Source organism: Vicugna pacos, chromosome 2 (genome assembly GCF_048564905.1).
Source record: "Vicugna pacos chromosome 2, VicPac4, whole genome shotgun sequence".
Lineage (NCBI taxonomy): Eukaryota > Metazoa > Chordata > Mammalia > Artiodactyla > Camelidae > Vicugna > Vicugna pacos.
Window position 1 is genome coordinate 15701106 of NC_132988.1, and position 17399 is coordinate 15718504.

Consider the following 17399-nt stretch of genomic DNA (forward strand, 5'->3'; position numbering starts at 1 on the left):
AAAAGAGAGAAAGTGTCCTAGTTAACCACTATTTAAGGTAAAAATCGATAAATTCTGAGACACAAGTTAATGAGGAAGGGTGGTCCACTCAATGTTATTGAGTGAATAATGACTGAATAATCATAATTTAGTACATTCCTGGCACACTTTCCTTCGTTGCAGTGGTGCCTTGCAGTTTAAAGGGGTAGGATGTTGGGACAGAGAAATAGAAAGAGGAGCAATACAGAGTTCTGCAGCAGATAAAATATGTACTTGACATTTAGGGTTCCTTTTCTTTCAGATTCAGAAGACTGAGCACTTCTGGCTCCCCAACAAATATCTGGGTGGTGGACTAAAGTCTAACAGTTCAACCTATGTGATTTCACCAGGGTTAGAAGTGAATTTGTGAGCTAATAGTCCCCATGTTCAGGGGAAGAGAGTAAAACAGATACGAAAGGAAGGATCATGACAATCAATCGGTGAGATTTGGGAAAGTAAGCAATGATGAGCGCTCTCTCTTTCCTAAAAAATATCCCATGCTCAGCACCTACAACTTGACGCTTTGTCTTTAATTTGACCCTTTGTCTGTGATGACAATGACGAAGCACATTCCAGCTCACAGAAGCTTCCTGTGGCAGCAGTAATTGCTGTTTCAAAGAAGAAAATAGTTATAAAGAGAATTTTTTTCCTTTATTTTATTTCTTATTCATATTTTCAGCAGGAGGAAATCTACGTGAAAAGACAGATGATGTAGAAATATACGTTAACATAATAGATACCAAAACTGTCAATTCATTGGAATTTTATAAATTTGCCAACATTTGTCAGTGGGCTCCATCGCCCCAAGTGTCTGGTGTTTCCTGAATGAAAAATAGGTTCTTGAAGGACTGTCTCTTATTCCTCAGTCACTTGGAAAATAGAGAATCACAGAATACTCCAGTAGGAAGGAACCTTTGACATCATTGAATTCAATTTCCTTATTATCACAGTTAAAGTAACTGAAACCCAGAGAAGGTAAGTAACTTGCCTGAAGCCAAACAGTATCAGTCTTCAAACTTCTCTCCCTCTTCTTTTTCTATTTTTGTCCTATGTCTTAGCTGGTATCAGATGAGTAATTTATAAAAGGTTAGAGTTGGAAGAAATGTTAAAGATGACCTGTGTTACCACTTTCTCCTTCCCAGTGTGTACCTACCCAGTATTTGCTTGAAAACCTCCAGTGACAATAGATTCACTATAAAAAAAAAATTCTAGGGCAGTTTTTACTAACACATAAACAATTTCTAAGAGATTTCTAATTTTCTTTAAATGTAAAGGTATTAGAAAAAGTAATGAGTTGACCAACTGCCAAATTCCTTTTAACCCTTTGATTACGGTAAGAACAGAAGCTGTAAACATTATGATTAATGCTGTGATATTGGAGACTCCAGTGAAACAGATCAAGTTCAGTTATGCATTAAAAGGACCCTTATCAACTTGAAAGAGTTCATTTTCTCTCCTAAAGAGTGACTTGAGCCCCAGGGAAAATAAGGCTGTGTTAATAGGATTATTTAATTTCCCCAATTTTTCTCTTTTCTATTTAATATTTCTCCTAATTGAACTATGGAAGGAGCAACTGCCTTGGCAATAGATCAATATCTCATTTTTGGAAGTTAATTTTTTTAAAAGAAACTTGGGTTCTTTTAGGGGAAAAGGGCATGATGATACATAATGAAAAATACCGTAATCATCCTGGCAAATTTTCTATGTGAAATTTCAACAGAATCCATCAATTATAGTAAATGGCCAATAAAAATGTTCAATCAAAAACTCATTTTAAGATACATTGTTAATGAACTGTATATAATGATGCTTAATCAAAACTCGACATGATCGCATGGGAGAAAAGTTCCACAGGACCTCAGGAGCACTATTGTTCTGAACAAAAGATAACAATAAAAGTGTATAATTAATAGCCTACGGTCATGTGGCACTCTCTGGGGAAACTCATTTTCATAACAAACTCTATTGTTTTTCAAAACACAGAAACTGTTCCATAAGAGCACTAATGCCACAAGCAAGAAATCACCATTTTTCAGGCTGTTTTTATTTGACATGTGACTTTTTGTGGTTGTACCACACTAAAGCATGTCTAAAATGCAAAATCAGTGAATGAAGCTGCTGACCACAAAGACGGAAAAAATTCACTTCTGCCTGTATTTTACATCTTCAAAATCTAGAAATGACACACCATTAAAGAAAATGATTCCAATAGGATATCTGTATCAAATTAGTCTGTATGGAGCATTTATCTCTTCTTGGAGGGACAGTGTAATAGTGATGGATAACACAGGCTACTGTAAGATCCTGAGATACAAATGAAAACACTCACGGAAAAGTTTAGAGTAAGAAATACAGTAATTCGTGAAAGCCACTTTATTAAACATTACCTGAGCCGCTGTTTTAAAGCTAGCATGTGAGTTTAGATCATTGTCAACCCTCCAACTTCAGTGTATCTATTATTAGTAATAATATTTTGCATCTAATATACATGCAGCCCATATATAGACCCCCAAAATATAAGTCTATGCCAATTTTATTGACAGGAAAATAAAATAATTAAGGTACACTTGCCAAGAACATATTGGAAGGCATGTGGTCCTTTTATGAAGGTTATCAATCAGAAACCAGTACTGCAATATTTTACTGTGATAAATTTGGGCTAAAGCCATTGGCTCCAATGCTGATATATAGTTTATTTTTCATAAATAGGCATATTAAGTATGAGACATAGTTCTAACCGTGTAAACTAAAATATATTAATGTCCCCTATTTTAGCTGCATCCAAACTCAAAATTAAGGACATGGTAAAGCCGATGTATGTTTTCAAGTCCATCACTTTAGAGTCCTGTGATAGTTAATACTCAAAAGCTCTGTAAATCAGATGGCCTTTTGACCCAAACAGCAAGAAAATCACAGCTGAAGAATGGAAAAAATCTTCCGTTTTTCCATTAAGCCTCATAAGCAATATGAGAATGGTTAGTTAATCATTCTCAGAATGGTTACTCATGAAAACATTAATACTGGACACATGCAAGCACTTATTCAAAAAGACTCTACATTGAGAGCAGAAAACCATGGACAAACAATTCCAGTGACTCTGTATTGTCAAAAACAAAATAAAATGGAACAAACTTAAAAAACAGAATCTGTGATTTCCTCCAGGGAAATCTTGATTATATATATATATATATATATTATTTATACTTTTAAAATTATTTATATATATATATAGAAATTATTTATGCATTTAAATAATTTAGGCTTTCCCTGAGATTATCTATAGACAGATAGGTATCTATTATCTACAGATAGTTAATCTCAGGGAAAGCCTCAGGCTTAATCAAAGGTCTGCAGATAAGGTCCAAACAGATTGGTAGTAGTTATACTACAGTCAGAACCAGAGAAGGGGAGAGGGTGTCTAGGCAAAGACCCAGAAAGACAAGCTGAAGTAACAAAGATTTACTGGTGAACACCACCTTTTAATGAACTCCTCATTACTTCCTAGAGGTTCCATTCAGAGAAGGCCATTTCTAATATAGCTACAAGAAAATGGGTGTGGATCCTCATAAGAGCCCTATCTCTCCTGTGGATGCCTTCTAAAAGCAGAGTAGGCTCAGGTTTTAGTATAACGTCTCTTCTGGACTGGAGAATGAAGCAGTCAGGGTCCGATTAGGAGACAGAAACTACAGCGGTAATTTAAACAGAAAAATGTAACATACAGAGTTATTAAATAGACAAAAAGGATTAATACTAACAGGAGTAAAGAGAATCCTAAAGATTACTGGAAGAGATGATGGGAGTAGCTGCTACTCCTAAGAATGAGAGAGAATATTCAAGAAAGAAACGAACTTGGAAGTCCCCATCCCTCTCCTCTCAATACTAAGAATGAGACCTTGTTGTAGACGGTGTGGCCGCGGCCCACCTGATGACACTGAAGCTCACTGAGGTACCACAGGCTGGGACTGGCAAGCAGGAAAGAGCCTGCTGGAGTGCCAGAGAAACCTGTTGGGCAGGGGGGCACTGCCGTGGGTGAACACTAGTGGGTCTCCCTGACTGCACTGTCCAGGAAGCTGCCCGCTGGAGTGCTGGTAATCCTCACTGAGAAGTCACTTGCTAGGGTGCCTGCAAGACTCTCTGAGAAGATGCTGGTCAAAGTGCTGGTAAAACTTGCTGGAGAATGTGCATCACTTGGTCTCTCACGTGAAGGTATCTGCCAGCCACTGCCCTACAGAAGCAAGAAGAAAAGCAACAGAAACAGGAGTGCTTGGAGAGTTCCTCCAGCATCTTCCACTGATAAAGTTTAACATGAAGCTAGGTGGTGAAAGAGAAATCTGTATATGATCCAGATTCAGTATCAGAAATCAGAACAAAGGAGAGTGGGTTTGGACTGAGAAGGCAACATACTGATAACTGGCACATGGGGATAATGAATCTGGGCACGAACATTCCAAATCTGATCTTCTGAACCGTATCTTTCCTAATCTTCAGGTTACTGGAGTTATCTTCACTGGAGACAGGACACCAGGATGGCCCACCTTCATGAAATCAAAAGACTAGGGATTGAAACTAGGAAAATAGTGTAGGGAACAAAAAACACAGCATAAACCTAGAAACAATAGGAAAATCCGTTGTTACCCATAACTTTGATGATACAGAAATGATTTTACAAGAAGACATGCCACTCACAGAATGGAGATACTAGGTCTCAGGCGAGAACTAGAGTCAGCATTTGCAGGAACCTGAGAGAGAGTGTTTGCGCCCTAGGTAAGTTTTCTTGCCTCACTCTAAACCCAGTTCTGTTAAGTCTATAATTACATGGCTCCCAATTTGCGCATTGTCTCCCAGCAACTGACGCATGCACGTGTGTGTGTATTCTATTTGTTGCCTTAATTGCTAAATAACAATCTATGAACTGAGATGCAGAGTATAAATATGTGAAAGTGAATAGAAGTTATGCCCCAGTTCTAAATTTCAATAGTATTAAAATAGATGACCAAACAACAATTTAAAAAGGAAACTGGATATTAGGTATCAAAATAAGATAGGGAGATTAGCACTGCTGGTTCAGTATTCAAGTGTGTAAATTAATTCATTGAGAAGGAGTGTTAACCAATGTTATTGTACTCTCAACACCTAAAGACTGCTGGAAATGAGGCGAGTCATTGGTAAAAGATTGATAGACTTTCAGTGTTTCCCAGTGCCAGTTCATAGATTCTGAATTTCATAGAGTACAAAGTATAATGTCAATTGAAGAAGGATGATAGTTTTAACTGAAGAACCAGCCTAGGCTTAATTTCAAATCCTACAAGCCAGGAAACATCAAAGTGGACAGACACTGAGTGGTCAATACCCATCTGAGCTATTTTTACAGGCTTGTTGACCCAAATTCCTCCTCCCCTCCCCAGCTCAGGCTCATTTTCTGAAATATTATTCTAGAGCCTCTTGAACACTGTTATAGCTTTAGTAACTCAGAATTGAGGGGATGGACGGCTGGAAAGAAGGGGGAAGGCGATGGCTCTTGAATCAGCATAAATACCTGTGAGCAGCCTGAGGAATTTCCCAAAAGGTGGAAATTTATCCAGGAAAGATTAGAAAGATATCTGAGTGAAAGTTGGATTTGATAACAGAGCAGAAAAAGTAGCAAGTGCGAGACATTTTCTAGGACTGGGCTTCAAAACTTAAAGGTACACGTAAGAGGATCTTGTCAAAATGCAGATCCTGTTGAAGTACACCTGAGGCACAGCCAGAGTCTGCGTTTCTAACAAGGTCCCAGGTAATGATGATGCCACTTGCTTTGCTGACCATATTTTGAAGAGTAAGTCTAAAGGGTGGTGGTTCTCTACCAGAGGATTTTGGGTAGAGTCTGGAGACATTTTTGGTCATCATAACTGGGGAAGTTGATTTTGAGAAGACCTGTTAGAGAGAACTTTCTCTGAAAGGTTTAACTTTTGAATGCTTTTCCCTTAGAAAACGGACAGGGTTTTGGTAAATGTCACATTTAAAGGAGAACTGCACATACTCTTTCTAAGTCACTGCCATATATTCTTTAATTTCTCCAAGCTCTTCAGTAAACTTATATATTCCCCTGCAACTCTGTCTGGTGATACACTAGAGGTTAGCAGAAAAAGGGACAATAAAGGAGGCAAGGGCATTCCATAGGTGAAAAAACAATTAGCTCAGAGAAACCAACAAAATAAAACTGCTGGCAGTAACAATGAACAGTGGAGAAAGAAGAGCTCTACAAAGCAGACCGGAGTCCATGAGTTCCCAGCTGAGTGAGAGGTGGCCCCCAGCAGAAAGGAAAGAGTTATGGATGAGCAGGACAGTCCAGGAATTCTGGTCCCAAACTTTCCATTCTTACCAATAGGGAATACTAAGAAATACCTCCTTTGCCCCAGGTATTTATGATTTGGAATACTAATACGAAATACTAATGAGCTAGGCTATTAGTCAGTCAATACTGTGTAGTTTGTTAATGTCAGTGACCATAGTTCATGGTGTACCAGGTTCAATATTTTGAATAGGTACACACACATATGTGGGGATATTTGGTGGTTTGATAAGAATGGTGAGAGGCTGCCTGGAAGCAGCCTAGTGTAGTAGAGAATAACCTTTGTTTTGTTGGAGGTTTACAGGGACACCGTGACCTAGCCCACGGGGATGGCCGCAAGAACAAAGAATGCTTGCAGCAAGAGGATTACAACAATCAACCACACCCCCTCCCTTATTTTCCCTCCCCCTCCCTTATTTTTTGTATAAAGGGAGCCTGTATTCTGACCAGAGCAGGATGGTTCTCCAAGACATTAGTCTGCCATCCGCTGGGTCTGCCGGCTTTCTGAATGAAGTTGCTATTCCTTTCCCCAACACCTCATCTCCCAATTTATTGGCCTGTCATGCGCGAGCAGAACGAGTTTGGACTCGGCAACACTAGGAAATGGGAGGGGGGGTTGATAATAGCAGAGCTGTCCGGTGTATAGAAGGTACCAGATCCTGAAAGCTACTCATGTCAAAGAGCAGTTAATTTTAGGGTTTCAAGTAGGAAAGACATAATTTTAGATGGGTCAAGGATGCATCAGGAAAAAAGTCTTCAGACTTTGCTGGAGGGCCAGAGCAGGGTGAAAAGCTTCTAACAAGACATCCTTAGGAAGGAAATTCCATTCATGTTTCCACAAGAGAGGATTTCTCACTCTGCAAATGGTCCAGTTAATAAATAAGAACACCTCAACCATTTCCTTCAGAAACAGGCCATGTGACATTAAGTGCAACTTCTTCTCCCATGATACCACACTGGACGGTCACCAGGCAGACAGCCTTCAGTCTCCTCCAAGAGAACCAAGAGTGAATTGCTTTTTAAATCTCATCTGGCGAACCAGGCAGGAAGTGCAATAAATACGAAATATTTTCATATAACATGTGAAAATGTGCTTCACTCCACTGAGGATATAAATTGGAAAAGAAATTTTCAGTAAGAAGGTAAGATGTAATTAATAAGGAGTGGAATTCTGCATGAAGAAAGAGCTACCAAATTCTGAACATGGTGTCTATAATGGCCACCCTTATCAAAGCTGGGCTTCAAAAATGAAGGTTTAGGCCAAAGATGGGGTAGCCCTAGCCCCTTGCAAGTTCTAACTGGGCAGATAAAACCCACTCTGGGAAATCAGTCACTGCCTGTCCAGCTGCACTCCCTGACAACACCAGTTCCAGAACCTTAACCATTTAAATGTTCTTATTTACTTGGTACTCCATTGCCTCAGATTTCCCCATTTGACCTAGGCTCTCTCTCGTTCCTGCTTTGCAGAGAACCTATCTCTTGCCACATTTCCTTGACCTCCATCAAATCTGGAGCAGTATTCCTTCAGGATGACTCTAATCTGCTCACCAAGGAGGATCACACCCACAGCACTGCGGAGAAGCGGCTTCTGAAAGAGAGTAGTTGTGTGGGAGCTTGAAAAAAAGATGACCCAGACTTCTCTTGTTTCTTTCTTATGTCACAGATGAAGTGTATCTTGTTACCTTCCTTACACTCATCCAATTCAAGTGTTCAAGAAGATGAGAGGGGAAACAACAAATACGAAATAACGTATTAGGACCCCGTCCCTAAACTTCTGCAAGTGCAAATCTATCTGCCTGAAACACCCTCTACTCGACTTCACTTGCCTCCATTTGTCTCAGGCTTTTGAGTCATCTAGACCTGGTGCAACGGGCTAGCTATGTTAGGCAAGTAGCTCACCCTTCTGAGTCTCACCTATAAACTGAGACTAACAGTGCCTGCCTCATAGAATTACTGGGACGATAACAAGAGTAACTAATGCAAAATGCTTAGCATTGTTCAGGGAACTTAGAAGGCATTGCAGAAATGGATGAATGAGAGAATAGCCAAGTAAAGTGGCGAGACGTGACAGCATTTACCACCGCGTCTTTAATCATAAGATTACCAACAAAAATGATGACAAACTACATGTCAAGCACTGTTCTAAATCCTTTCATCCTCACAACAATGCCAAGAGGTAAGTATTATTAGTATCTTTAAACAGATGGGAAAATAGGAGCACAGAACAGTTGATGATTTGCCCAAGGTCAAGTAATTAGTAGATGGTGTTGATAAGGAACATTTCTTTAGTATCTGCAGCACACTATACCCTGAGCTAGGTGTTGGGGATAATTCTTCCCTCCTAAGGCTTACAGTCAGCTTGTTGGATAGAACACAGATGCTCTGTTGTGTCTCTTTATGTCCCCTAGTGCAGAGCTGTTCAAACAGTAAGCCACAACCAATTTAATATACAGAAGGAAGAGAAAGAGAGGGAGGGAGGAAGGAAGGATGGAAGCAAGCAATGGAATAAGCTGGAATGGCATGGAATGGGAAAATTAAGATGTGTTGCACATAGCTAGAGTAATCATCTAGTCTCATGAAATCTTCCATGTGTGTGTGATGCATCTCCACGTAAAATGTGTTCAGTGTAGGTCAAAAAATGTGAAAGTCTCTTCCTTAACTCATCGCACACTGTCTACATTATCCTCCCTGAGGTCCCTGTGGCAGCACTCTTCACACAAACAGTGCTCCATGCATCCAACAAGTAGCCTTTTGTGCTTAAAACACACCTTTACTGGGGGAAAACTAACATCTTCCCACATTTTGCCTTAGTTCCAAAATCCAAAGAGTCATCAAAAGTTGGCATTGCTGACCAGATGAAAAAGACACATTGCCACCCTCTAGAAGCCCACCCTCAAAAGCAGATATCCACACAGAATGACTTGAATTTTGAGGAGGCTATCAGATTGCTGGAACAGAAAGCAGTGGGCGCTCTTCACTGGCCTGCGTGTCATACCCAAGCCTGCTGGGCTGACTTGATTTATTCTGTGCATGAACATGGACATGTCTTCCATAGATTATGTGTTCCCTATCAAGAGATGCAGGGAGGAAAAAAAAAGCCATATATTTTCAAGTGCTGTGGCTTTCACACGAGGCACATTTGTCATAGACATAGGTTTCATCTATAACTCATTGTGAGACCAGAACATGTTTGTTGCAGCCACAGTTATATTCTGTAACAAATTCTCCCAAAGGGTCCCCCTTTTCTATTTTCTGGCATCAGTGTTCAGGGAGAGAGAGTGAAGTTGTCTCTCTTTTGTCCTAATTGTTTTTTGTAGACCTATTTAGATCCATGTCAGTGCTGCTACATTCAGGCACTGCCTTTTTCCACACCACTCCCCACTCTCAAGGTGTTTATAGTATATTATTTACCCACAGTAACCAAGGGTGATGCTTATTTTCAATTCCAGGACTCATCGCTCCTGCTTCTCCATTTTTCAGCCATTACTTTTTTATTCTTTTTGTACCCTGCAGGATCTTATAAAATATAAAGTATAATGAAACATTCAAACCGTTGGCATTCCCCGTATGGGTTTTCAGAGAAGCAGCAGCGTTCGCTCCCTGTAGCTCTCATTTCATTAGTTACCTGGGCGCTCAGATGACGCTGTCAGAACAGCAAAGCAGACCCACCCGAAACCTATTTTCATCCTTGTCGCCGTCATGGCCATCACTCTACTTCCACTTCCGGGACGGATTATACAAACGCCAGACTAGCCATTCATCCCGAAGCCTGCCTCCCTCACTCCTGGAAATGTCCTGGTTCCAGGTCAGCCTTAGAAGGCTGATGGGGGTGGGGGAGACAGAGACAGGACGTAGAAAGCCGGGGGTGGGCAGTGGCACAAGGACGGGGACTTAGCTCTCAGGGGCATGTCATGCATTTATGTTCTCTCTTTGAAATCCCTGCTGTGACTTGTAGAATTTGCCCCAAAATGAATAGTTTCATAGCAAAATGAGGGTGCATGAATGTGACATTCAGCAGATTTAAAAAAAACTGGTACAAAGATTAAAATGGAAAGTTCCTCCGTGGGTGTCTTTGCAATGACCTCAAGAATGGGTGCTTGGGGACATTTGACCTCCCTCTGAGAGCCAAGCCTGGGTCCTTCTCAAACCAAAAATGCCAGGAAGATAAGGTAGCGATAAGGTAATTTCTCAGAGGCAGGATGGTTTATAGAGCAGAAGAAATATCGGGGCCAGGGGACTCCCATGTTCAAGACTATTTCTCCCACTGAATTGTTGTTGCACCTTGAGGACCTTCAGTTCTCCTGGGTGTAAAGGAAGAAGGGACTTTTTTACTAAAACTCTGAAGATCTCAGCTCTGGTCCCGCGGGTCCTAGGCCTCACCCTTGGCTTTCAGTCACAACTCAAATGTCTGCACCCCTGCCCTGGCCTCGCAGCTGCACCCTGCCCCCATCATTTCTCAGAAAAGAAAGCCTCACTTTATTTGCTGCATTCCTGGCCAGTCTGCGGGTAGCAGGGATTTCCCAGCAGCCCCCAACTATGTTACAACATTTCATGTGGTGCGTCCGGGTGACCTTCCAGCATTTTCTCCTTCAGGATGACTTGAGGTGGCCATGAAGGACTCTGCAGAGGACTATTTTCCTTCAGGACTGGCCCCTCACATCATTTCAGGCAGGACAGGGTCTCCATGCCCAACCCTGTCCTTCGCAGCATTTGAGCTCCCACCACAGGGTCCCTTGTTACCTGAGAGAGCTCACAACTGGACAGCTCCAGCCAATTTGTCCATCATCATTTTTCCCTGGCCGGAGATGACTGGTAACACAGGGCCTGTCTCCAGGATCTTTCAACCAAGCATCTTAAGATTCAGAAATAGTCAGCAGCCGTTTTGTTTTTGTTTTTGTTTTTTTCTAACCAGGCTGCTGCCAAATCAGTGAGAAAAACTGAGGCCAAGGTGGGGTGGGCAGAGTGAGAAAGAGAACACAACAAGTTGGAGAGGGGGCGGGGGAGAGGGAGGGGAGAGAGCATGTGTGCTCTGTCCTACTTGAGTTTCAGTGTTCAGTCCTGCCACTGGTCACATGCAACAGTTCAAGAGAAGGTAGTAGTCTGGGTTTATTTCTTGCAACCCAAAGAATCCTAAACGAAACATCATACAGAAGAGACCCTAAAGTCCTCTAGTCTAAAAAGCCACTCAGTGCTTAGAGTTCCTCTGCCAAGTGTTACAGTGGATGCCGCTTGTGACAAGGAACCAGCTGCTTCCTAAGACCACACCTTCAATCAACTCCCGTCATTATGATTAAATTATTCGCCTGAATTGAAGCCTTCCCCACAGCACTTTCCTCTTAATAGCCTGAGAACTACCCCTTAGAAAAAACAAACACACCTTCCAAACAGGAGTTCTTTAAATATTCCAAGCAAGTTGAAATGACATCTCTTAGTTAAGGTGTTAACAGTTTTTGTTTGTTTTTTTCCACAAGCGTCAAATGTCCAGTTTCTTCCTCTCTTTCTCAGAGACTGCCTGTTTTAAATCCCTTCATCTTCCTGACAAGAGTTTTCTGACTACCAAATGGTGTGGAGCCCAGAACTGGACATGATGCTCCCAGGAGGGTCTGAGCAGGGGAGAAAACGGCAGACTTCAGTCTTCCCTGAGTCCAGGACTATGGCACTCACAAACTTATTGAACTTATTGTTGACTAAAATTCAATTTTTTTTATTCGTGTCACAGGTAAGTTGCTACCTCCTCAGCCATGTGCTTATGAAGTTGGATTTTAGATCCATGTGTCAGATTATAGGCTCTGCTCCTACAAAGTTTCATATCAAATTCAGTGGATCAAGAATTGAGAATGATGAAGAAAATGTTCTAGAGAAGGATGGTGGTGATGGTTGCATGACAATGTGAATGTACTTAATGCCACTGAACTGTACACTTAAAATTAGCAAAAGGGTAGTTAGTAGTATTTGTATTATAAATATTTTACCACCATAAAAAATTAAAGAAATTTGAGTATGGACTGGATATCACAAACTTACGGAATTGCTATTAATTTTCTTAGATGTGATGGTTAGAATTTGAGTGACAGGAGAATATTTTTAGGAGATAAGGAAGTATTCAGCAGTCAAATTTTATGAAGTCTGCAGCTTGCTTTCAAATTGCTAAAAGAATAAATATTTAGAAAACCAGGTAAAGAAAACCGATAAAATACTAATGTTGTTCAAACTAAGTACTCCTTAGCTGAGCATTCATTACAGTATTCTTTCAACCTTTTTTAATGTACGGAATTTTTCTTATTAATAAGTTGGAGAAAACTCAGCCCAGTATTTTAGTGGGTGAAGATCACTTTAAATTATGAGTCTGTCATTTTTGCTATCCTTCTGGTGTTCACGTGACTACAAATTAAATACATAATACTGACACATCTTCATTCCTGTCATAAACAGAATTGCTGTGGAGGGCGTGATTGAGGGCTTAACAGTGGGTTGGCCACGAAGCGTCTTACTCCAAGCCCACATCAGCTCATCTGTCAGTGCATTTATATATGGTCGTTCAACAAGTCAAGTATCCATTTAATTATCCTAGAACCACATCGTATTTCTCCATCATTCCACAAGAACGTGGAAATGACACACACTGCTAGTTTCTTTGTTGAAGTCCATGTAACTTATGTCTCTGCAAGTGGCCCAGCATCACAGAATGACAAGCCTGAGCTTTGGAGTCTGACCCCCTCCCTTTCAATCCTCGCTGGGCCACTCAGCAAGCAAGCACAGATAAGCTTAATGATCTGTCTGGACTTTCATTTCAATTGGAACAGGATAGAATCGGTTGCAATGACTCATTAGATCTTTGTGCTGTTCTCATACTGCGTCCCAGGCAAGGCGCCACGTGCTAGACAAAGAGCAAAGACTATGGCCCAGGGAAGGTTCAGAGTAATTGAAGCTCACCTCCCCAGGGCCCTGGTGAGAAGATGATCCTCAGAAGGAGTATGTGCTTCACCAGCTCTTCTTTAGCAGAGAACAAGGTCTTGAGACTGACCAGGGATCTGTGATGAGGAAAAGAAGGTTGGAACAGGAAGACCAGACTATGTTGTGTGATGGCCCAGCGACAGGAGAGCACCCAAGTCCCAGGGCATGGCCTGCGAGTCTGGGAGTCTGTGATGGTCAGAAGTTACAACAGGGGGGCAGAGAGGTGGGAAGAGCTTTCAAAGAAGCCTGCACTCACTTCCTAACCAACTCTTAATCTGCCTGAAGCCATCCTTGCCTAAGCACAGCTTAAAAGATGTTATCACTTCTGTGTGGAATCTAAAAAGTACAACAAATGAGTGAATATAACAGAGCAGAAACAGACTCACAAATATGGAGAACAAACTTGTGGTTACCAGTGGGGAAAGGGAAGAAGGGGCAAGAGAGGGGTCGGGGTTAAGAGATACAAACATCTATGTATAAAATAAATAAGCAACAAGGATCTTTGTACAGCACAGGGAATATAACTATTACTTTGTAATAATTTTAAAGGGTGTATAATCTATAAAAATACTGAACCACTATGTTGTACATCTGAAACTAATATAATATTATAAATTCGCTCTAACCCTGTGCTCTGTTTCCTGTGCTGAGTCATGCTGGTTCTGCACCTTTTATAAAAGAATGTTGCCTAGAGCCTGAAATATACAGGAGAGCCCATTCTCTAGGCTCTGATCTTTAAGGTTGTAATGCTTTTTTATCCATATATAGATAAAATATTGCAAAGCAGAGAATAACATTTGTCTTGCTGGAGGTTTACAGGGACACCATGACCTGACCTATGTAGACAGCTGTAAGAACAAAGAATTCTGACACCAAGAAGTTTGCAACAACCAACCACCCTCCCACCCTTTCTGGTATAAAAGAAGCCTGAATTCTGACTTGGGTAAGATGTTCTCCAGGGCATTAGTCTGCCATCTTCTCGGTCTGCTGGCTTTCAGAATAAAGTCGTTATTCTTTGCCCCAATACCTCGTCTCCTGATTTATTGGCATGTCATGTGGTGAGCAGAATGAGTTTGGACTCAGTAACACTCAGTCCCTCTGGAGCATCACTTTTTCCTTTAATACCTAAATAAGAGGGCTCAGGAGGAAAGTCCTCAGAAGTCTCCCCTATTTGCTTGCATTTCTGAGTGGCTTCTGTCCTTGCCATCACTCCCTCTGATTTCCCACTCCCTTTCCCGCTGCTGCCTCTGAGAGCTACTACCTCTATTCTTTCCAGCATTTCTTCCCCCAGAACAGACATTTCCCATGTGTTCCTTTAATTTACTAGGAATATAAGGCTGTTATACGTAACAGATTTTTCAAAATAATGTCATGAATAATAAGGGATAATTATAGCCCAGGGCAGGAAATAACTTTATATCTCAGTTCCTCAAAACTGAACCCAGTGGCCTGCCTGCCGCCATATTGGATCCCTCTTCCACCAAAATCCTTTGTCATCCTCCCCCTACTTTATTCCAAGTCCTGGGGACCAATATGAAAACCCCAAATTCCTGATATTTTATTATCCAGATCACTTTTGCTTTTCTGTCCAAATCTCTCCCATCATACTACCCCTAAGAGACCTTATGTTTTACAATTAAAAACAGCCCATTCTAGAGTTTTCCTAAAGATGAATTTTCTTCTCCCTCAAAAAAACTCTACCTTCACCAGAACTAGTTAATTTGTCATCTCTACCATGAAATTAGAAGATCTCTGAGGGCTGGAACTCTTGTCTGGATCACCAGCAGCCAGCACAGTGATGGATGGGTAATAGATTCTCAGTAAACCAAGGAAGGAAGCAAAGAAATATATCTCTAATGGTGGAATATCAAATTGTAGGCACTTTTCCTGCATTTCTGAAAGTGTATAGTGCCACTTCCTAGTTAAAAATTCCTCCAGTGAACTCTTTGGAATAGATAAGCTTCCAGCATGTTCTTTTTGCTTTCTTCCTCCCTGTCTTAGAGGGGAAGGTCCCCCACTTGTCCACAGATATAACCCATATTCTTCAATACTTTTTTTACTAATAATAAAGTAGATATTTTAGTCACATTCCAACAAATATCAACTTTATCAGTAGTAAAGTGATTTTTTGGTCACATTCTCTATCCCTTCTCACAGTAATAGAGTAGATATTTTGGTCTTTATAAAAAAGTTGCTCTTCAGCAATGGTGTTCCACTACACTCAGAATAAAGTCCAAATTCTGTGCCATGTTTTGATCAACGAGGTCTTTCTCTGCAACTGTAACTCCCTCCACTCTTCCCTCCTGTACCACACTCTAGCCCCTCTCACCCTCTTTCTATTTCAGAGACCTCATCAAACTCATTCCTGCTTTAGGGCTTTGCCTTTGTTTCTCCATCAGCCACCCTCCACTCCCTACTGCCAGCTGGCCTCTTTCTTGTCTTTTGGGTCTCAGCTCAAACGTTACCACCACTCAAATCTCACACCACCTTCTGACTTTTTAATTACATCATCTTTTTAAAATTTTCTGTATCACACGTATCATGACTTAACATCACCTTGTTGTATGTTCAATAATTTATTTCATCTTATTTTCTACTCCTTTTCCACCAACAGTGCAAATATCAACTCCAGTAGGGCAACACTTTATTTTTCTCTATATTCCCAACCCCTAGAATAGCATGTGGCACATAGCAGGCACTTCATAGAGATTTGTAAAATGGATTTAAGAATAAATGTATTAACACCATAGAAATTTAAAACTCTTTCACTTAATTAAATTTTAAAATTTTTTCCTAAAAAAGAAATACAGAAATATACCACAACTTGAGATAACAAATCTTAAAAAATAACATAAAATAAAGTAAATGAATAAAAAATACAAGTGTTCATCTAATCTACTCAAAGCTTAAGACATTAGGAAATTCAGAAACAACCTTGAAGAACTATGTTTGCCTCAGAAACATTTACTTATATAATTCAAGTAATAACAGCTCATGAGAGCTCCATGATATACTTACAAAATCTGTCCAGTGTCTGTCCAGCTACAGTTTCACATACTGCAGAATAATCTTAGATTTTCCCATAAGCACACACTAATTGAGATCATCTTGGAAAACATGGCCACATTTTTATGCCAATTCTTCACAGTCTATATTTGAATGGAAGATGACATAGACAGGGAAAGATGAAAGGCTTCAAGAAGCAGACAGTGATTCTCAGATATCTCTAAAAGTAATTGACCTTTTCTAATATCTCCCAACATGGATTTATTTCCCACATCATCTGGTCCACTCTTCTTTGGACTCCTCTTTAGGACTTACTAGATGTTAGTCTTCACCCTGGTAAAAGCTTGGGTTGTTTTTTACACGGCCGATATTAAAGATATGCTCTCCAGATTCCCTGTCCAATGTCAAAGTCCAAACTAGACTGGCCCAAGGATAGTTCCTGTACACTCCATAGACTCAGTGTTCAGTCTGGGTCACACTATAAAAGGTTCCCATTTCCCATTTCCTTTGTCTGGTGGCCTCTGGTTATATTTTCAGGCTCTATTTGCTTCCCAGGCTTTATCCACATAACCTGTTCTCTGTTCTCTGTCTAAGCTTGTTACCCATCCCTTCCCTTTATCCTTCCCTCTGCCCCCCACCACATTCCTACAGCCCTGGTTGAGATCTGGTCCCTTCAGTTTTCCAGGAAGAACATTTTTACTCATTGCCATCACCAAAGTATCTTCTCTGATTAGTTATACTTCTCCCAAGGGTTTAGAAGAGTCAAGTAAACCTTGAAACCACTACATTGAGTGAAATAAGCTAGTCTCCAAAAAGGACAATTAGTGTATGGTTTCACTTATAAGAGGTACCAATAGTAGTCAAACTCATGGAAACAAAGCGGGTGGCCAGGGCGATGGGGCAAGGGTGAAAGGGGTGGTTGTTGTTTAATGGGTGTAGAGCTTGCCCATTCTGCAAGATGCAAGAGTTCTGGAGATCTGCTTCACAACAATGTGAATATATCTAACAGTACTGAAATGTACACTTAAAAATTTTGAGTTATACACGTTTTATCCCAATTAAAACAAGACAAAACAAAGCAAGTAAGCAA